Here is a 22854-nt window from a genome sequence, read left to right on the forward strand (position 1 = left end):
GCAATCTCAAGTGGATGTTCGCTTTCCACAGGGCCTGGCTGTGATGTGCTGTGTACCTGGCATCTCTGGGGGTCCGAGTTAGTGTGGCTGCAAATCAACTTAAGTGAGCACTTGCAAAACTGCTCTTTCTCTGATCTAGGTAAGAAAGGATCCCGAAACATCTGTGTAAATTGGGTCTTAAAGGGCCCTGTAAGGCCTTTGTTTTGTGAAGATTTTTTTTTCTCATTGCTCCCTACTCTTTTCTTTTCCCTTATTTGATTCTGGCTGAATTTGGAACTAGGACAAGGATATCAATAAGAGCCATGTAATTCCCTTCTGTTTGAACGAGCAGGATTTGAGATAAGAGCAGTTCTGTACTAGAATGCTTAAAAGGTTTTCTCCCTCTTTGAGTTTGATTAGTAATAATTGTTGGTTTTGAAGCCATGTTTGAAAGGATCTATTTGTTCAGATCTCTTTGAGAGCTTTATCGTTTCAGTTTGGTACCACTAGTCCCCTGCATTACAAAGATATTAAGTGTTTAGATCCAGGGACCTCTTGTTTCAGGAGATACAAAGGGGGAATGAAGAAATATTCGGTATATAATAGCCCTGTGTCTTCATTTTTCATAACCGAAATTCTCTTCTCATTCCTTATCTTGGCTTTCTGGCAACCTCCCAAGGCTGGCTCAGGTTCACAGGAGGAGGACCAGGTCATGGCTCATACTGGAGTCTTTCATTTGTTCCCTTTCAGAGCTGTCTGCCCCCCACAGGCACTTTCCCTCCGTCCAGGATGAATCATTCTTTTCCCTTCCATACCGCAGTGTGGACTGTGCCCTACAAATCCAAGAAACGCTTGGGAGCTAGGTATGGTGACACACACCTGTAATCTTAGCACCAGGGTGTAGACGTAATTAAGGAAGTCCACGAGTGCCCAGAATAAAGGATAACAACTGTTTATTTGGGGAACACTCACAATAAGAAAGCCGCCAGGGCCCTCTCTGTCTGTGTTGGGAGCTGTGTACAGAAACTCAGACCACCAGTCAAGAGAGCGAACTCACTTTTCCTCTGCGCTTATCAGTCTACACGGAGGACCTCAGACCATGCCTTAGTGTGTCGGTATCCAAAAAGCTATTCACTAAATGAATTCCCACAGCACCAGGGAAACTGAGGCAGGGGAGTATGAATTCAAGGTCACCTTGAGCAATAAACAAAGACTTTGTTTTAAACAAAAGCAAAAGAAACCAAATGAAGATACTGAGAGACACTTTGGAATAATACTTGTTCATTTATATCCTATGAAAAAGAACTCACGCTGTCAGTGAATATGTGCTGGTATGTGACCCATTCATACGGCCACGCCCCCTGAAATGAGAGCTGCTTCTCTTAATTTTTGGTTCTGTCTTATTCCTTATTTATTTTTTCCATTTAACTAAACAAGGTTATTCAAAAAGAGAGCGAGCCAATTCTGTTGCTTTGCTTTCCCTCCAAATCAGAGGTGGTGGTTGTTTTTCATGTGTGTGGAGGGTAGTGACAGGATAACACAAGGACATTTGGGAGGGACTTTAATGAGCTCAGACTCACTTTTTTTCCAGGGCTATTATTGGAGTGGGGATTTCCGGTGATTGGGGAGGTGGGTCAGCTGGATCTTAGAGCTCTCAATTTGTCTTCTCTTACAAGCTCTCATAATTCTCATAGGGTGACCTGCTATTTTGACATTAGCCTAGCGTAGTTTAGAAGCCCAGAGTGTAGTTCCAATACTCCTCTCAACCACTTGTTGGGTCTTCAGCATTTTCCTTTTTCCTGAATTTGATTATCTGTCAAGTTAAGTAGTTGACATACATTACACATCTCAAAGATTTCTTCAAGTTCTCTGGCTGTGTGGCTTGCTGGTTCTCAATACTTGAGTCTTCTTAATTAGGGCATCATTGATTGAATGCATCTCAGGACGCATTCAGTAGCTACTCTGCGCTGTTTTTTTTTTTCAATGTTGTGAATTGAATCCCAATGCAAGTTAGGTAAGTATGCTATAGCTGAGATACATCCTATTGACACAAATAGTAAGTCATTTTTAGTTGTGTTCGTCTGTGAGCTGCAAGATTCCAGCAGAACTAATTAATTATTTCAGGCCCTTAACTATAAACCTAGTTTCCCAAATAAAAAGCAAATAGCTCGGCTTTGGAGGGAAAGGGAAGAAATATTTGGGGCCTGATAGTGTTTATCAGAGCTCGCACACTGAAACACATAGGAATTTAGAAGTCAGTGTGGTTTCTCTTTGGTAATGAGTAGCTCTGCCTCTATGAAGACTTGAAGAACTCCTCTCTCTCTCTCTCTCTCTCTCTCTCTCTCTCTCTCTCTCTCTCTCTCCAGTATCTCTTTACATAACTCTGACTGTCCTGGATCTCGCTCTGTAGACCAGGCTGACCTCAAATTTACAGAGATCCACTTCCTCTGCCGCCCTAGTGCTGGGATTAGAGGCATGTGTCATTATGTCCAGTCTTGACAATGATCTTTGCCCTGGGCATGGCAGAACATCGTTGTGGGAACTTACTTGGTCTGCTGTAGTCACAGAAGTGGGGTTGAGCTATGAAAGAGAAGTAGCAAATTCAGAATTTGCAGCTCTTTTCTTCACGCTCCTACAAGGCGCTTTGATCAGCTTTTTCTACTGCCTAACTTATTGGATGGATACATTGCCTCATTTCCCTTCTGTCTTCTGTGAGCTCCCAGAGTTCCCAGAATAGAAGCAAGTGTCTTAGGTATTTGTGTAACTCTCGCACTTGGCACAGGTATTCCATGAGTCACTTCTGAAAACCCTATCCTTCGTTCCTAATCTGCCTTGGAGCTTCTCTTTACAGCATAGCAGCCTAAGTTTCATTTTTAGCCATCAGATCATTCTTTATGCTGCACTTTAGATGCCATCTGACTTATATCTCTGCTTCACAACCCTTTTGGGGGTGAGGACTTACCATCCTTCTATGCCACAGTGACTGGCAGAGAGGAGGTTCAAAGTAAATATTTACCTGGTGGATGTATAGATGACATTTTGCTTGCAAAGATACACCTGTATGGTAATTCCCTCATTCCTGCCTTGTGAAGCTCCGAGAGAAGGATTTTCTCTAGTGTTTTGCTAAATATTTTGTCCATGACGTTTTCATCTCCATTATTTGTAAACTCTGTGTTTGAATACTGTTTGGTGGCAGCCCCTAGGCAGAGATCAGTCAGACATATTCTCCAGAATTAAAACATGTCATTTTGAAATGGGAGAAAAATGCTAATATAGAACCATTAGTTACTAAATCATATTTAGGGGCATGCATATGAGATTTCTCTCTTCTGTGTACCCTGTTCATAGCAATCTTTACACATCTGCCTGTCTCTTGTGTGTCTTCAGCTTTTATGTTAGAAGCTGGAGCCCTGGTGCTTCTAGCTCCTTTGTAGCTGGGAGTTTTTCTGTTGAGAACTGCAGTGGCAACTCTCATCCATGACTGTAGACGTATGACATCATCAAACTAGATTCATAGATGAGTGAAGTGGCTTATGCTTGTAATTCTGGCACTAGGGAGGTTAAGGCAGGAAGAATGTTGTGTGCTCTATACCTATTAGGGGTATATTTGTATATTTGTACATAACATATATGTGTGCACACACACACACACATACACACACACACACACACACACTCACACACTGTGTTCCAGGTCAGGCAGAGCTACATACAAGGAACTGATCTCAGAATAAAAGCAAACAAATTAAATGAAAAACTATAAAAAGAGAGACGGAAGTCAGTAGAATACACGGGGTGCAAATGGAAAAGGAGAGACTATCTGTGTGGAGGAAGGGAACCAACTCAAAGCAGATACTCTGAGCTTTCTCACTGCTTTGTCTGAGTATAATTCCCTCCCCCCACCATCCTACAGCTGCTTGCCAAGTTCCATTGCTGACCTAACTCAAAAGACATGGGTTTCTTTTTTCTTCTTCTGTATCTCCCTTCTTCCAGTAACTGCCAAGATTTACAGCTTGCTTGTTCTCTCAAACTCTAATAAAATTGTCCTTGAGCTTCAAAAGCATAGAGAAGAACAGGGAACTTCAAAAGCATAGAGAAGAATAGAGAGTGCTGGCAGTGGCGATGGGGGGATATGACAAGAGCAAAATATAATGACATATATGAATATCATAATTGGGGCAAATATGGGCAATGTACTGTGATATATACATGTATGAAAACACCATAATGAAATCTGTTATTTTAAACTTAAAAATGATGATGCTTCTTCATATATAAATTTCCCTGAAAAACTTTAATTGTCCTTAAAGCTAAAGTGAGGCTATTGTATATACAGCATACAGCATGCATTTGAATATTTGTTTTTAAACTGTTCAGTTTTCATACATCTTAAAGCTTTTTTTTTTGTGTGTGTGTGTGTGTGTGTGTGTGTGTGTGTATGGGTATGGGCATGCATTCAGAGGTAAGAAGACAATTATGAGGAGTCAGTTTTCTGCTTCAATCATGCAGGTTCCTGGGAGAAACTGATGTTTTCAGGTTTGGTGCAAGAACCTATTTACATACTCAGCCAGCTGACTGGTCCTCCTCTACATCTTCTGATTGGGAATTTAATCTATTTACATTTAAATAATTATTTATAGATAAGGACTTGCTGCTTTTTGCACATTGTCTTCTGACTATAGTTCCTTAGTTCCGTTCTTGGTTATTGTTGTAGCCTATTCCTCTTATTTTCTGCATATCGATTTTGTTTTTTATTCTGGTTGTAACAATTTATCTTAAACAATCGATAACATATTGACCATATATAATAACTGCACACCTTAATGTCCTCTTTTCTCTGTATTTTGTGTTACTGATGTCAGAGTTTACACCTTTTTTGTTTTCTTAGAAGACCATCATGTAGCTCATGTTACTCTCAACCCTTAGTGAAGACTGGCCTTGGGTTTCCTGATATCCCTGCCTCTATGTCCCAAGTGCTGGCATTGCAGGTATGCACCACCACTCCTGGCTCAAAATTTATAGGTTCTTATGAATGTTTGGTCCATTAACAAATTATTAGTATTGATATTTTAAAATATTTTTTTTAGAATCATTTATTATGTATACAGTGTTCTGCCTGCATGTACACCTATACACCAGAAGAGGGCACCAGGTCTCATTGTGAGCCACCATGTGGTTGCTGTGAATTGAACTCAGGACCTCTGGAAGAGCAGGCAGTGTTCTTAACCTCTGAGCCATCTCTCCAGCCTGGTATCGATATTTTAAAATACCCTTGTCTTTTAACATTAAGAAAACTAATTTGGGACTGGAGGGATGGCTCTTCAGTTAAGAGCACTGCTTGGTCTTTCAGAGGACCTGGATTCAAGTCTCACACCTCTTCTGGATTCTGTGGGCAGTGTGTGTGTGTGTGTGTGTGTGTCTCGCAGACACACATGCCAACAAAAACACATATACTCATAAAATAAAAGTGAATAAATTCCCTAAAAGCTATTTAGATTTATTTTTGTATATGTATGTGAGTATACCTGTTTGTATGTGCACCACATACATGCAGTACCTGTGGAGGCAAGAAGAGGACTTTAGAACACCAGGAACTGGATTTATAGGTTCTTGTGAGCTTCCTGATGTAGATACTAGGAACTAAACCCTGGTCCTCTTGCAGTAGGCCAGGTACTTATTTATTTATTTATTTATTTATTTATTTATTGAAAATTTCCACCTCCTCCACTCCTTCCATTTCCCTTCCCCTCCCCCACCCCCTCCCTCTCCAGTCCTAAGAGCAGTCAGGGTTTCCTGCCCTGTGGGAAGTCCAAGGTCCTCCCTTCTTCCCCTCTTCATCTAGGTCTAGGAAGGTGAGCATCCAAACAGACCAGGCTTCCATAAAGTCAGTCCATGCAGTAGAATCAAAACCCAGAGCCATTGTCCTTGGCTTCTCAGTCAGCCCTCATTGTCAGTCACGTTCAGAGAGATCGGTTTGATCACATGCTCCATCAGATCCAGTTGAGCTGGCCTTGGTGAGCTCCTATTAGATCAGCCCCACCGTCTCAGTGGGTGGACGTACCCCTCATGGTCCTGACTTCCTTGCTCATGTTCTCCCTCCTTCTGCTCCTCATTTGGACCTTGGGAGCTCAGTTCAGTGCTCCAATGTGGGTCTCTGTCTCTATCTCCATCCATTGCCGGATGAAGGTTCTATGGTGATGCGCAAGATATTCATCAGTGTAGGCCAGGTACTTTTAACCTCTTAAATCTCTCTCTCTCTCTCTCTCTCTCTCTCTCTCTCTCTCTCTCTCTCTCTCTCTTTCTCTCTCTTCTAAACAGGGTTTTACTGTAGCTTTGGAACTTGTTCTGGAACTGGCTTTATAGACCAGGCTGGCCTTGAACTCACAGAGTTCCACCTGCCTCTGCCTCCTGAGTGCTGGGATTAAAGGCGTGTACCACCACTGCCCGGCTAACCTCTGAACTCTCTTTAGAGAGTCTTTTTTAAAACCTTTTCCTCAATGTTAAGAGGTGTTTATGCACTGTCTTTATGCTATCAGAATATTTTGATTTTACTGAATTTTTGTCTTTAGAGTTTCATATTGCTATTCACCTTTTGATCTGATTTAAAGGACTCTCTTTTAAATTTCTTATAGGGCAGGTGCCAGGGCTCCTTAACCTTTTGTTTGTCTGGAATTTTTTCTTTCATTTATTAGTTATAGAATTCCTAGTTGTAAGTGCTATAACGTTTATAACTTTGGATATATAAAGCATATCATCTTTTGTGTTGGCTTCAAGGTTCCTTAAGAGCTAGCTTCTGAATGTTTCTTTGAATGCGATAAGCTGCTTATATCTTGATGTTTTCAAGAGCCTCTCATGATTTTGACTTCTGCATGTTTTACCATATTGTCTATTAGTGACAGTAGCTTAAGATTAGTTATTTTTGGTGTTCTTTGGCTAGAGCAGAGGTGGTTATTTTTCTGGAAATCCTTTCTCTCATTTCTTTAGTCTTCTGCGTCCTTTTTCTTTAATGATCATTTCACAATTTCTCTAGGGTGCACATTGCTTGGCTTGATGCTTTTTCATTCTATGCTTTCTAAATCGTTTTCATTCTTTTCCCCCTTTTGTTCCTGTGAATAATTTCAAATGGCCAGTATTCATGACGAGGGACTGGTTCTTATGTTCAGCTAACTCTCATGTTGACAATCTTTATGACATTTTCCATTTCAGACATTTTGTCCTTCACTTTTAGAGTTTCTGTTTCATTCTCTTTTTATGGCTTCGCTTTCATTTTTAAATTTCTTTTATGCACAAATTGTTTTCCTGACTTTGCTTTTTTATTCTTCTGTGTTCTCCAGCAGTTATCTGACTTCATGAGGAAAATTATGTTGAGTTTTTCATTCACTTTATAGATTTTTCTTCTTTAGTATCAGGGATGAGTGCTTCGTTTTGTTCCTTTAGTGAGCTCTTCATTTCTTCATTATTTATGATCCTTATAGCTATGCACTGGTGTCTGCATACTTGAAGACATGGCCACCTCTAACAATATTTACAGATGGGTTTAGGGAGCATGCCGAGAGATTCCAGATGTACGGTCTGGCAAGCATCAATCTGTCACAGGCTGGCCTGGTCCCTGGGTCACCAGACAGATAAAATGGTTCCCTCACTGCACAGGTGCCTGGCATTTGAGTTAGGTGTGGTAGTCTGGTACTGGGTACCACTGGGAAGGGTCTGTCAACTGGCTGTGTGGAGGGTGTGACTAGTAATTGTGCTCAAAGAAGCTAGCTTGTGCATAGGTCCATGGAGAGGGCTTAGTGCTACGTGGACATGAAGACTTAGTTCATAAAGCCATGGGGGTAGACCTTACCTTGGAGTTCACTGGAGCAGGGCTGGTCCTAGGATCTACTGCTAAATTATCTGAGGATTTTACTTTCTTTCCCACATGTTGAGCTACCTCTCCCTTCTGTGAGATAATTATTGAGACGGGGGTGACATGAGCATTGCAGAGTCCTGACTTCTTAAATGTACTGGTTACTATTTCTGCTTCTATTCAGGTTTTTAAAACACTAATATTGATTCTTTTTTAGATCTTGTAGGGGTAATTTTTTCTAAGCAGGATGTCTAAACTGCTGTTTCTGAGAGGGAATAACTTCTAGAAAACTCCTATTCTATGATCTTGCTAGCATCATGCTCTTCCCTGAAATTCTTTTATGTTGGCACTAGGCTACATGTATATACACAGAAGAGATAATGCCGCCTTCACATGGTGACCTTCTAGTGACGTAAGGCATGCTTACTAGACCTCGTTTGTCCATCTTAAGATGAGATTTCTCCAATAGAGATTTTTCCCTCTAGAATTCCTTAAAAACTAGTTTCTTTTGGACTCTCTCATCCGATCTGTACTGTATACAACAATGAACACAGCCACGCTAGGATGACTTGCTTTCTCTCAGGAAAAATAATATGACTTTAATGGCTACATTCTTAGGCACGTTACCATCTTGCTGTTCTGAGCAGTGCTGGAGAACAGTACAACAGTAGGCATTATAATGCTGCTACAGAACAAGCATATTGAATGCATTCTAGTTTGAGCCCTTCAGAAACTTATCGATTACCTTAGTGTTCAAGCTAATTTATCTCTCTGGGCCTTGGTTTTCCTATCTTAAAAGGAAGTGATCAACTAGAGTAAATGAGTTCTGGAATCCCCATTTCCTCACAATTCCAGGACTTTATACAAATTAGCAGAAAATCCTTGTACTGCTTAAAAAATATCCATTCATAGCCATACACAAAGTAGCAGCCTTGCTTAAGCCAGAAGTATAAAAGACATGCTCACGATGATATTACATGCCTGCAGACATGTTCTGAGAAGTGAGGGAACTTAGACATAGTCACACAAAGAGGGTTTTACTACAGTATTTATTCCCCTGAAGTGATCCATGAAATGTATATCCTTAGGACTGAAGAGATGGCTCAGCAATTGAAAGGGGTTGTTTCTTTTTCAAAGGACAGTTTAGTGTTCTGTTTTCAGCACCCACATAGTGGCTTACAACCCAGTGGTAACTCCAGTTCCTGGAAATCTGACATTTTCTTCTGGCCTCCTCGGGTACCAGACATTCATGTGGTATACATACATACTTGTAAGCAAAACATAAAATAAATGAGTCTAAAAATTTGCACCCTTAAAGAGGAGCACAACACAAACAGTGAAATTAAAATTGAACTTTACAGGCATAGGAGAGCAATTGTATCTTATAAAGATGTCTTGGGATGGATAATTTGCTCAAGAATATGTTTACCTATAATTTTGTTATGGGTAGGTTAATAATTAAATTTGATAACAAAAATAAATTCAAATGAATAGAAAGTTGATGTAAGGCTAAGTATAAATCAAAGAAAGCTATGCATCTACCAGAAAGCCACACACATGCACACGCTCATGCACACAAGCTGCATATGGCTGTCTAGAACAATGCAGGAATGCTTAACGAAATATTATACAAAAAATATAACTTGAAGGATTTGTGTCAGGAATTTCTGAAGTTTGTTGTGTAACAGAAACACAGGGAAAATTAAAATTCCTAATCCTTGCTATGGACCTGTGCCATTTCCATCAGAATGGCTAAGGGTGGGAGTTAAACATTTTCAAGCCCCTGGTAGACTGTAGTATGAAGCAGGATGTGGGAACTAGTGGTTTAACTGATCAATACCAAAATCACCATCATTGCCGACTGCCTCTGAGGAAGCACAAATGGCAAGGAAGCCCTCCCACCTGGGGCTATTTATCCAATCAATACCCAAGGTAAGATTCATGAGTATTAGGCTTCTTGAATCTTCCTTGCAATCATGGTCTTTGTTCTTCCTCGGGAAGCAACTCTGCATTATTGCAGCATCAGAGCAGAAAGGGAAGTTTCCAAAGAGAGGGAGAAGAATGACTCCCAAAGCTCTTTATGGAGAACTCTCTGGGGTGGTGGTAATGTTGACACAGTGTATTGCAGCTGCTCGGTAAAGCAGCACGCACTAGCCAGTCTGCGTGTTTATTTAGGATGATGAATGCAGGGTGTGAGGGGAGATGAAAGCTGTCACTTGTTTGCACTGTGAGAGAGGAAGGAATGCACATTTCCTTTTCTTGTTAATGTGACTTTCACAAAAGAGAAGGGACGGTGGGAGTTTGGCAGTATCTGCAGCCTCTTAGCACCGCTTTCCCTGCTGCATTCACTCAGATGTTTGTCAGCTTGAAACCATGTAAGTTTGACTGCAATTGCATATTTGCAAACTGTAGTATGCATTTATGTATTACAATGTAACAGTATAATTTTTAGATATAGCACTGAATGGATGAATAATTCCAAATGTCCATTATCTCAGACATTTTATTTTTTTGTGACAAAGACATCTGAAATTGACTTTTAGTGGCAGACACTGTGGTGTTCCTTACTCTTTTACTAGTTGCACTGACAACAATGCAGTGCACTTGAAGGTCTCATTCACGCTTCCTGTGAGAGAGCTGCTATAGGCTTTGACTAACATATTCTTATTTACTGGCCTCAGTAACCCCAGAAACATAAAAGTGTACCCTCTGCTTCCCCTTTTATTGAGAATAGATTTTTTTCTCACATAATATATCCTGATTACAGTTTCTCTCTCCTCTGTTCTTCCTAGGTCTTCTCCACCTCTCCTTCCAGCTGGATCTACTTCCTTTCTGTATCTCATTAGAAAAGAACATGCTTCTAAGGGATACTAATACAACACAGTGCCAAACAATACAATACATGCAATATAAGACAAAATAAAAATTAATGCATTGGAATTGGACAAAACAAAATAAAGGAAGGGGAAGAGCCCAAAAGAAGATACAAGAATTAGAGACCAACTCATTTATACACTCAAATCTCATATAATATAATACTACTAATAAATTCCATATAAACACTAAACCGGAAGCCATGATAAACACACACATAAAATACACACCAGTGTAGGCCTTGTGCATGCTGCTTCAGTCTTCATGAGTTCATATGAGCTTTGAATATGTTAATTTAGAGGGTCTTGTTTTCTTGGTGTCCTTCGTCCTCTCTGGCTCTTACACTGTTTTTGCCTCCTTTTCTACAAGGGTTCTCTGAGCTCTGAGGGGAAGGATTTGATGGAGACATCCCATTTAGAGCTGTGTGTTCCAAGGTCTTTCACTTTCATCATAATGTCTGCGTGTGAGTCTCTCTATTTGTTTCCATGTATGGCAGGAGGAAGCTTCTCTGATGATGGTTGAACAAGGCACTGCTTTATGAGTAGAGCCTAATATCATTCAGAGTCCTTTTATTGCTACTTTGTAAAAAAAGATCAGTAGTATTCTCTAGGCCCCCTGAGCTATCTAATCTCTGATAGTTCCTGGTCACCCAAACAGTGTTGAGTTGAGTATGGGTTTTACTTCATGGAGTTGACTTTAAGTCAAATCAGGTATTGGTTGGTTACTCTAACAAATTTTGTACCACCTTTGCCATAGCCTATTTTGCAGGCAGGACACCATTTTAGATCAAAGAGTTTTTGGCTGGATTTGTATTTCCATTTCTTGTTTGGTAGCGTGTAGGGTACCTCCCGGTATAAAGGATGCTATATGTAGGAGAAAAGACTCTACGTAGTTACCAGCTCGACTGAAAGATGGCCAGGGCAGCTCTGTCTTCTCCATTATTTGGCAGTTTCATTTAGATCACCTTCATATATGGATATACTTTATGAAGATTCTACCACATTAGGTTTCTATACTACCCCTCAAATGGCCTTTAATTTTAATTTCTCTCCCCATATTTCTTCCCTGACCTCCTTCTCCTTTCCCCTTTCTCACTTGATCCTCCTGTTCCAGTCCCATCTAGCCATAACAACCTATTTTATCGCCTCTTCCAAGAGACATCCATCCCTCCTTCCTAGTGCTTTACTCTATCTAACCTCTGTAGTTAAATGAGTTATAGTTTGTCTATCAATGACTTAACAGTTAATACCCATATATAAGTTAATACATACCACCTTTGTCTTTCTGAGTGGTCTGCGTTACCTCATCCAGGAAGATACTTTTCTAGTGCCATCCTTTTGCCTGCAAATTTCATAATATCACTTTTTAATAGCTGAGTAATAGTCCATTGTGAAAATGTATCACATTTTCTTTACCCATTCTTCTGTGGACTGGGTGCTTTGATGGAGATACATGAGCAGCCTGGAAACTCAATGTGTTTATTATATGCGGCTGAAAGAGGAGGCAGGTTATCTAGTCTCTGTAGAGGAAAAGTCTCAGGATGTAGTTACAGAGGCAGAGGGGGCTGTGGTTGATACTTCCCACATGTACTGTCAACATCCATGCTCTCCTATGTGAAGACCTTGCCATTTTCCTGAGTCTGATCCAGGGAAGGTCTTGGCATTCTCATGAGTCCGAGGCACTGGGGTCCTTGACATGACCATGCTCATGCTAATAGTACACATTGACTCAGGACTTCATCTGCTTCCCACAATACACCTCTGTTTGTGACTCCTCAGGTAATTTCACAGACAATTAAACCATGAGATCTCAGACCTCCTCAATAGTTTAATTTAGTAGTGGTAGTAAAAGCGATTAGTTTATTGGGGGTGTGGTAGAGCTGTGGAAAGTAGGGCTATAGTGGAAGAAATGGGTTATAGCAGTTATGCTTTTGAAGGTATAACTTCCCAGTTGTCCACTTCATCTTCCCATATGTAATAAGTTTAACAGCTCAGCTACATATGCTCTTTATAGCTATGATGTTCTCCCTCAGTAAGATGACTGTGCACTGAAAGCTCCAAAACTTGTGATGTAGTATGAAGGCTGGCTTGTTGGGGTTTCTGTCCCTCCCAGTACCCCAACAGCCGGCAAGCAACAAAGAAAAATTACACACAGGACTCCATAAGGTTATAAACTGATTGGCCCTTAGCTCTGGCTACTTATTAGCTCTTATAACTTATGTTACCCCATTATTCTTATCTACGTTAGCCACATGGGCTCAGTACCTTTCTCAGTGTGACAGCTTACATGTTGCCTCTTCGGTGGTCTGGACAGGAATGGCTGAGAGAGAGCTTCTGCTTCCAGAATACTCCCAGTCTCTTTGCTCCACCCCTACTTCCTGTCTGGCTTTCCCGCCTATACTGCCTGCCTGGCCAATCAGCGTTTTATTAAAATATGATTGACAGAATACAGATAATTCTCCCGCACCATTTCCCTCTCTTTTTTTTTTTTAAACAAAGGAAAATACCCATAATCCATTTGTTGGGAATGTGGGCGTAGTATTTCAGGCTACTTCCTGCTGGTTGGGGGCGCTGATAGTCTTAAGGGGACCTAAAGAAAATTTAGAGTTATAATCAAGTCATGACTGGAGTATTCTGAGTCTCGATCATCTCAGGCAGCAGTCTTGAATCAGTTCTGGATGTAGACCTCTGTCATCTGGGCCATCTGTTCCTATCGGAGATTTTTCAGGTGGCCTCCCTTGGTCAAAGGTGATTATTCCTAACTCTGAATAAATCCAGAGTCTCTCGTTTTCTGTGGAAACAAAAGCAAAATCTCTTCTCCAAAGTAACATACCTTTTGACTTCAATTTTGAAGCCAAGGTATTTTCAAAATTCCTATCTTGGGTTAGTTCAGTAGCATTTATAAACAAAAGTCTTTTAGCAGTTGTTGCTCCTTCCTCAGCAATCAAACAATTTAAAGAGAGCATAATAGCATACAGTATCAAGATTCTCTGTATATTTTCCATCTTTATGTGGCTTTACTTTAACTTCTATTTCTTTTATTTTTACTTTTAACTTTTGGCTTTTTGAGACAGGTTCTCTGTATATATCTTTGTCCTGGAATAACTCTGTAGACCAGGCTGTCCTTGAACTCAGAGATCCCCACTGTCTCAGCCTCCCCAGCACTGGGATTAAAGGTGTGTGCTACCACACCTTGAACTCACAGAGGTCTGTCTCTGCCTCCCCAGCACTGGGATTAAAGGTGTGTACTACCACACCTTGAAGTCACAGAGGTCAATCTACCTCTACCCCTTGAAGTCACAGAGGTCAATATGCCTCTGCCTCCCAGGCATTGGGATTAAAGGTGTGTACCACCACACCCAACTACTCTCTTTCTTTCCTTTTAACTTTAAGAACTTTAACTTTTAGCCTGCATATACACACTGTAAACCATTTAGAGGTTTTCTTCCTCTTTGAATCTCTCTTTACTGTTTATCTCTCTTTTTCTGACCACATGAGCCTTTAATTTACAAAGCAATATGGAAAGCTGTGGCTTTGACAGCTAGATCCAGCTCATTCCTTAGCTTTCCAGACTCATAGCTGAGATACCAGCCACAACTGTGTTCACTGCCACAACTCTGTCGTGTTTCAATGTCCTTGCTAGCAAGCAAGCTGCAGCATTCTGCTCACAGACCACACTCAGTCGGACTGCCTGCCTGCAAGAGTCAGAGTTTGTCCTGGCAGGACAGCCCAGAAAGCCGGCATTTTAAAACAGCACAGCTTTTTTCCTGCTACGACTGAAAACCGAAAAGCATGCGTTCAGCTTTTCACCAACAGCATTTAAGTGTTTCGTGGCAGGACCTCTTAATGAGCTGCAAGGTTTTGCAGCTAAGGCTGAGTCAAGAAGCATCTCTTAGATGAGAGCATTTGCTTGCCTTTAGCAAGCAGAGCAGAACCGAAAAATTGCTGCTACCAAGAAAACATACTTTACTCTATTCTTTCCCAAACTTTCTCAGGCTTTCTGTGGATTCATTTATCCACGTCTGGGCGCCATATGTAACATGAGGGGGCCGGCTTGTTGGGGTTTCTGTCCCGTCCAGTACCCCACAACCGGCAAGCCCACAGGACTCCATAAGGTTATAAACTGATTGGCTCGTTAGGTCAGGCTACTTATTAGTTCTTATGACTTATCTTACCCCATTATTCTGATCTATGTTAGCCACATGGGCTCAGTACCTTTCTCAGTGAGGCAGGTTACATGTTGCCTCTTCGGTGGTCTGGACAGGAATGGCTGAGAGAGAGCTTCTGCTTCCAGAATACTCCCAGTCTCTTTGCTCCACCCCTACTTCCTGTCTGGCTTTCCCGCCTATACTGCCTGCCTGGCCAATCAGCGTTTTATTAAAATATGATTGACAGAATACAGATAATTCTCCCGCACCATTGTGAGCCAAATTAAATCCCTTCTCCCTTTCAATTGTTTCTCTTGGATACCCCTCATGGCAACAGAAAACATTATTGCACGAGGTCCCTCTTTGCACATATCTCCTGTCAACTTTTTGTAAATATGGGGACAGTGAGCACTTCTATACAAGGCAGAATATTTCTTGGGCTTAGTGTAGTTCTCTGAATAGTTAATTAGTCCCTCAGTGTTTGACTTTTTGTCCCAATACCATCATGACCTTAGATAATTGTCCATGTAAATGTGCCTCCAATTGTTGTGGAGGGCTGCTTGTTTGTTTGTCAGCCACCCAGAAGCTCAGACCCGAAATAATCATACAGAAACTATATTAACTTAAATAACTGCTTGGCCCATTAGTTCTAGCTTCTTATTGGCTAACTCTTACATCTTAATTTAACCCATTTCCATTAATCTGTGCGTCACCATGAGGTCGTGGCCTACCAGCAAAGTTTCAGCATGTCTGTCTCCAACAGCAGCTCTGTAGCTTCACTCTGACTCCATCTCCTTTCTCCCAGCATTTACTTTAGTTTTCCTTGCCTAGCTAAGTTCTGCCCTGCCACAGGTCCAAAGCAGTTTCTTTATTCATTAATGGTAATCACATCATATAGAGGGAAATACCACATCATCCAATTGTACATTTATAGCTACTTAAGTAGCTAGGAGTCTATCAAAACTCAGTGTTCTGCAGATACCAAGAGTTGTATCTACTATCACATAGTGAATGCACTAATTAGAACAAGTCTTAGTCTTCAATTCCTTCTGCTCTGGCTCCAGATGTAGGGTAGAAAATTCTACAAAGCCTGGATTTTCACCCCTTTCCCTCATCAGTCTCTGCTCTACAAGTTTTACATACAAAGTAGATCATCCAAACCATATCATGATTTGAATATGAAATGTATCTCATAGGCTCACATATTACACACGTGTCCCCAGCTAGAGACGCTATTTTGGAAGACCATGGAACTCTTCTGATATGGGGTCATGCTGGAGGAAGGAAGCTAATGAGTTCCAGAAGGTGCCTTGCCCTTGGTGTCTTCCTTTATTTCTGTCTAGATCCTGTGCCCCAGGAAGCAAACTTCTGTCCCTTGCTGTTATTATCACTGAGATCTGCTATAATGAACCCAGAAACATGGAGCCTTGTCTTCTAGACTGATCCCCTTTAAACTGTGATAGAAAATATATTTACCCCACATTTATATTGTTTCTGTCAGAATGTTTTTTTGAAAGACAGAAATCTGCATAACAATCCATTTCTATCTGAGAAGAGGGGTTATTTTTGCATTATGTCAGGTTATCCCTGACACATGGTACTTCTTCCTTGAAAATGTTTTGTGAGGGGAAATTTGGAAGCGTTTAGAAATGAGGGCAAGAAAAGCCTTAGTTTTCATTTAAAAAGAGTATTTTTATTGTTTGATAATTTCATACAATGTGTTCTTTTTAAATTGTATTTTATTATTTAATGTGTATGGGTGCTTTGCTTGTTTGTATGTCTGTGATCCACATATGTGTAGAACCTTTGGAGACCAGAAAGAATGTCAGATCCCCCATGGAAACGTAGTTATAGAGTGTTTTAAACCTCCATATTGGTGCTGGAAATTGAGCTCTGGTCCCCTGAAAGGACAGCCAGTGCTCTTAATTGTCAGGCCACCTCTCCGGTTTCCCATGTAATGTATTTTTACACGTACACAGGTACACTGTAGTGCTATCCTACAAACATGATTTAAAAGGCACTATTTGAACCTTGAGTTCACTAGCAAATTGTAACACCACCACTAAGAAATAAACTTGTTGCCCCATGGATGTCTCAGTGATGGAAACCAGGCTCCCCCAGTCTCATTCCTAGAGCTATATCCTCTCAAAGTTACTAGGCTAGGGACCCCTATCTGCCCTTTGACACGCCTACTCACAGCCTCAAGGAAACCGTATGGATAAAAGGGAATAGTAGGAAGAGAACAGCCAGTATCAGAGGACTTTTCCTTATGAGGGGAGGCCAGGCACCTAGCACATTGTGACCTTTCCCTTCCCATCCTGCTGTAGTCTTTCTCTTTAGTAAAACCACTTTTGCCAAGACTAGAAGTTGCAGCCAGTTCCTCAAATGGCGTGAATTCCAAAGTATGATTGTTCTTGGAGTTTCACCCAGGGTGACTAAAAGTTAGTGAAATTTTCTTACCCATGTGTAGCATGAGGTCCTGCTTGTTTGTGTTTTCTGTCCTGCCCGGCCCCCCAGCTGTTTAGTCCCAGAGAAAAATCACACACAGATCTCTGTAAGTTATAAAGGTGATTGGCCCATTATCTCTAACCTCTTACTGGCTAACTCTCACATCTTGATTAACCCATTTTTCTGATCTATTTTAGCCATGTGGCTCAGTACCTTTTTCAGTGGGGCAGCTCACATCCTGCTGCTTTGGTGATCTGGGCAGGAGTGGAAGGAATCAACTTCCTTCTCCCCAGAATTCTCCTGCTTTCCTTCCATCATTTCCACTTCCTGTCTGGTTTTCCCACCTACACCTCCTGCCTGGCCAATCAGCATTTATTTAAAACATGATTGACAGAATACAGACAATTCTCCTGCACCACCCATGCCCTTCCCCTCATTCTACCCTTCAAGGTCAGCATTTGGTAAGAGAGAACTGCTATATATGCCTGGACAGTAAATCTAGCCCATTTTCCTAAAGAAAAAAGAGGATAGTGGCCTCTGTTACTGTAGGCCTATTGTTCTAGAAATGTAGCCCTGAAGATTTAATTATGTCTTCATATTCTCAGTAGAATGACTCAGAAAACCAATGGCTGTTTGTGCTAATATTGCTTATGTAGTATGCGACCAAACACATGAAGGACTTCCCAGTTTCTCTATGAAATATCTATTATTTTGTGGTATCTTGGATTTGCATTTCAATAATGCCAGATTTTCCTTTCTTTTTCAGTACTACTTCCCTGTTAAAATTAAAAATAGATTGTTTTTAATGCAATACATTCTGATTATGGTTCCTGTCCCCCAACTCCTCCCAGATCCTCCCCAATTCCCCACCAACTCAAGTCCATCTCCTTTTTCTTTCTCTCTCATTAGAATACAAATAGGCATAAAGAAGGAACAAGTCCCCAAGAAATAGAAACAGAGAGGGAAGGCAGACTCCTGCAAGTGTCTGCTATAGCCCTAGGGATGAGACTCAATGGCCAATTTTTTTCAAGTAATTTTATTAAATTATAAAAGTTTCCATTTACGCCCCTCTTCCAAACACCCAACCACTCCCCCCACTCCCTCTCCTCCTCCCTCTTCGTACCTAAGGGCAGTCAGGGTTTCCTGCCCTGTGGGAAGTTCAAGTTCCTCCCCCCTCCCTCCAGGTCCAGGAAGGTGAGTATCCAAAAGACTGGATCCCCAAAATCCAGTATATGCAGAGGAAACAAGTCCCAGTTGTCAATGGCTTTTCAGAAAGACTCCGGGCCAGCCACATTCAGAGAATCTGGTTGGATCACTTCCTCAGTCAGTCGCCGTCCAACTGGCTTTGGTAAACTCTCATTAGATCCGTCCCCTTGTATCAGTGGGTGATAGAATCCCTCGCAGTCCTTATTTGCTTTTTCATGTTCTTCCTCCTTCTGCTCCTCATTTGGACCTTGGGGGACTCAGTCCAGTGCTCCAATGTGTGTCTCCGTCTGTATCACCATCCAACGCCAGATGAAGGATCTCCTGGCGGATAGCTAAATAATCTTCATCAGGATCATCTTCTTATTTAGCTTCTCTAGGATCACGAATAATAGGCTCAAAGACCTTTAATTATGGTTAGAATCCACTTATGAGTGAATACATACCGTGTTCCTCTTTTTGGGTCTGGCTTACCTCACTCAGTAAAGCGTTTTCTATGTCCATCCATTTGCATGCAAAATTCAAGATGTCATTGTTTTTTACCACTGAGTAAAACTCTAATGTGTATATGTTCCACACCTTTTTTAACCATTCTTCTATTGAGGGGCACCTAGGCTGCTTCCAGGTTCTGGCTATTACAAATAGCGCAGCTATGAACATAGTTGAACAAATGCTTTTGTAGTATGTTAGGGAATCTCTAGGGTATATTCCCAAGAGTGGAATTGCTGGGTCCTGAGGGAGGTTGACTCCCAGTTTCCTGAGAAACCGCCACACTGATTTCCACAGTGGCTGCACAAGTTTGCATTCCCACCAACAATGGATGAGAGTTCCCCTCTCTCCACATCCTCTCCAGCATAGGCTATCATTGGTGTTTTTGACTTTAGCTATTCTGACAGGTGAAAGATGGTATCTCAAAGTGGTTTTGATTTGCATTTCCCTGATTGCTAAGGAGGTTGAGCATGACCTTAAGTGTCTTCTGGCCTCAATGGCCAATTTTTAGTTTGCTACATGTTGTTCTCCTTTTATTCCCATAGTGCACAGCTCATTTAAATAGAGGTCCTTTATGAAGATAGTCCTGGTCAATTAGGTTTTCCACTTCCCGTCTCTTTCTTCTCATAGTGATCCTCTATTGGCTGACACTAACTCTGAAAACTCTCCATTAATACTTTACTTTGCAGTTAACAAAGCTCTATTTTCCTTTTTTTAAAATTTATTTATTTATTTATTTATTATGTATACAATATTCTGTCTGTGTGTATACCTGCAGGCCAGAAGAGGTCACCAGACCCCATTACAAATGGTTGTGAGCCACCATGTGGTTGCTCGCAATTCAACTCAGAACCTTTGGAAGAGCAGGCAATGCTCTTAACCTCTGAGCCATTTCTCCAGCCCCAAAGCTCTATTTTCTAAAAAATAATATTTTTATTAATTCTTTGTAAATTTCATACATGCATACAGTGTACTTTGATCTTATCCATTGTGTGCTACCTCACCCAATTCCCCTTTAGGACCCAGCAACCTGTCCTTCTCCTGATTTAATGTGTTTCTTTTAAATTACTATTATTCATAGCCTCCTGAGACCAATTAGTGCTGACCATATGCAAATAAGTATGACGACTTCTGCTGGGGCATAGACAACCTATCTGTGGCTACCTCCCCAGAGAAAAGTGATGTGCCCTTCCATAATCCTAACCCTAAATTTAATCCTATTGCCAGAGTGGCTGATTCAGTATGTCTTGCGTGGAGGCTAAGAAATCTCTGGCATTGTGATAGTGCTGTTTATAGGACCTAGTCAAAATCACCACATGTTGTAAGCAACATCATGTAGTTACCAGAATAGCTGAGCCACCTATAAAATTTCCTTCAAAACTATTTTCTAGAAGAAGATTACAATAGGTACCTAATACAATTTGTATGAAGAAATGTAACTCTTTCCTCAGCTATCCTAATAAATAAAGGAAATATTGGCAAAGCACTGCTGTGTTTTAATCTATTGTCATTAGGATATCACCATGTTCATAGTATAAAATTGACAGTATGATATGCTGCAACATTTTGATATATACTGGCAATATTTATCTGTTTATTTTTGATTCATCAGTGGATACAACAAAAGAGATGATTTATTGTGCATGGGTTACACTTGGCCACAACCGAGAACAGAACTAGTCCAGAAAGCCACAGGTTCAAGGCAGAGGGCCAAAAAAGACTGTTTCAGTGGCCTGAGAGGCAGTTTCTCAGACGGGGTCTTGGCAATCGGATGGTGGTGAAGCTTCAGATCACTGAGATGAATTATTGACTGCAACACGCAGTCCACTTGTACCACTATCCCAGTGCCCTGCATTCCTTATTCTGTTTCAGCAACCTCCATGGGCACACAAACTACTTTACTTGGACCTCTGGACTGTCTTCCCTCTCCAGGGCCTCAGAATTTGTGTCCACTTCTTTCTACATGTTACTCTTTCTTTGTTTTTTAAATTGTTTTTTATTGAGCTATATATTTTTCCCACCCCTCCCTTCCTCTCCCTTCCCTTCTACCCTCTCCTATGGTCCCCATGCTCCCAATTTACTCAGAAGATCTTGTCTTTTTCTACTTTCCATGTAGATTAGATCCATGAATGTCTCTCTTAGGGTCTTCATTGTTGTCTAGGTTCTCTGGGATCGTGATTTGTGGGCTGGTTTTCGTTGCATTATGTTTAAAAACCACTTATGAGTGAGTACATATGATGATTGTCTTTCTGGGTCTGGGTTATCTCACTCAAAATGATGTTTTCTAGATCCATCCATTTGCCTGTAAACTTCATGATGTCATTATTTTTTCTGCTGTGTGGTACTCCATTGTGTAAATGTACCACATTTTCTTAATCCATTCTTAGGTTGAGGGGCATTTAGGTTGTTTCCAGGTTCTGGCTATGACAAACAATGCTGTTGTGAACATAGTTGAGCACATGTCCTTGTGGCACATTTGAGCATCCTTTGTGTATATACCAAAGTGTGGTATTGCTGAGTCTTGAGGAAGGTTGTCTCCTAATTTTCTGAGTTATTGTCATACTGATATTCAAAGTGGCTGTTCCAGTTTGCACTCCCACCAGCAATGGAGGAGTGCTCCCTTTACTCCATATCCTCTCCAGCATAAGCTGTTATCATACATTTCACTTTCATGACACAAGAATTTAAAGGAAGATGATGCTAAGCTCCAGGTCCAGACTAGCAATATTCTAAATCATTAGCAACCACATATTACTGACTAATGTTGTAGGCAGCACAGATGGCAAGACTTGCCCCATTTCTCTCTAGAAAAATCATTTTTATCCTAATATTTATTTATTATAATTTACAGGATCCTGGGTTTGGTTTTGGTCACTTGTGGAAGATATAACAATAAATCCCTCTACCAGGGTTCAATTGGGTTGAAATAACCAAGGTACTGACCACTGTTAAGACTGTGGCTCAGTTAAATGTCTCTATGTGGAATAGCTTAGCACTGGTGCCTGGTAAGAGGGCACTGTCGACAAGCTGTCCAAAAAGAGTGGGTCCTTGGTGCTGTCTGGAGAGGCTCTGTAGGAAAATTAGGAGCCCTATCCCAGGAAGAAACAACTTAAGTTTTACTTAAAAGACCGCAACCAAGGATTCTATGAAGTAAGGTAATAAAGGACCAACTAAGACTTGTTTTTATATATTTACTACATGTTCATAACTTGTGTATCCTTCTCCCAATGTAGGAAGTTCTGATTTGGATGATACTAAATGATGGTTGGTACTCTAAAAGCAAATGAATATAAAGTATTGAGGGGGCTCAGGAAAGATGATCAGTGTGGGAAGAACTTCGAAGAAGGTAGCTTGATACCTAAAAACATGCTCCAGGGTATATCTAGCAGTATATCTGACATTAAAGAAAGGTGACATACAGCTACATGTAAAGAAAAGAACATGGAAGTGGCTGATGTTAACATGCATCTTTGTGGGTGCATTTATGTGTGCATATGCTTCTTTGGGGTAACACATTTCTTGAAGTTTGGGCAGAGTCATGAATACTTGAAGCAGATGAAGCTATGAATGCTTTTCTTTGCTCTTTTTTGTTGTGAAATACATCATCTGCCTTCTGAACAACCATTGAGATGGTAGCAGGTTTAGAACAGTACCTGTTGCATTTCAAAGCATATAATGAGAGTGGAGGTGTGACTCAGTGATAGACTTTAGTATGGACAAAACCCTGTGTTCCATCCCCAGAACCACACACACAAAGAACAATTAGGGTAAAAAGAATGTCTATTAAGTTGCCTCAAAAATCTTTCAAAGAAACACCTGTATTTGTTTTCTTTTTCTTTATAAAAATACTGCTTATTATTTGAATAAC

General features: G+C 40.9%; 1 protein-coding gene across 12 annotated transcripts in view; it reads left to right on the forward strand.

Moving 5' to 3' along the window:
- The window catches only part of LOC146889283 (uncharacterized), a 174738-nt gene that overhangs the window by 81589 nt on the left and 70295 nt on the right, over nucleotides 1–22854 (forward strand). For 4 of the 12 annotated variants that reach the window (XM_085684367.2, XM_085684371.2, XM_085684370.2 and 1 more), the window contains one exon: nucleotides 32–139. The exons of the other annotated variants lie outside the window; for them this stretch is intronic. The gene's annotated coding sequence lies outside the window, so the exon portion shown is untranslated. The remainder of the gene's footprint in view (nucleotides 1–31; nucleotides 140–22854) is intronic. 12 annotated transcript variants of the gene reach the window in all.

Source organism: Myodes glareolus, chromosome X, assembly GCF_982192425.1.
Source record: "Myodes glareolus chromosome X, mMyoGla1.1, whole genome shotgun sequence".
NCBI classification, from domain to species: Eukaryota; Metazoa; Chordata; class Mammalia; order Rodentia; family Cricetidae; genus Myodes; species Myodes glareolus.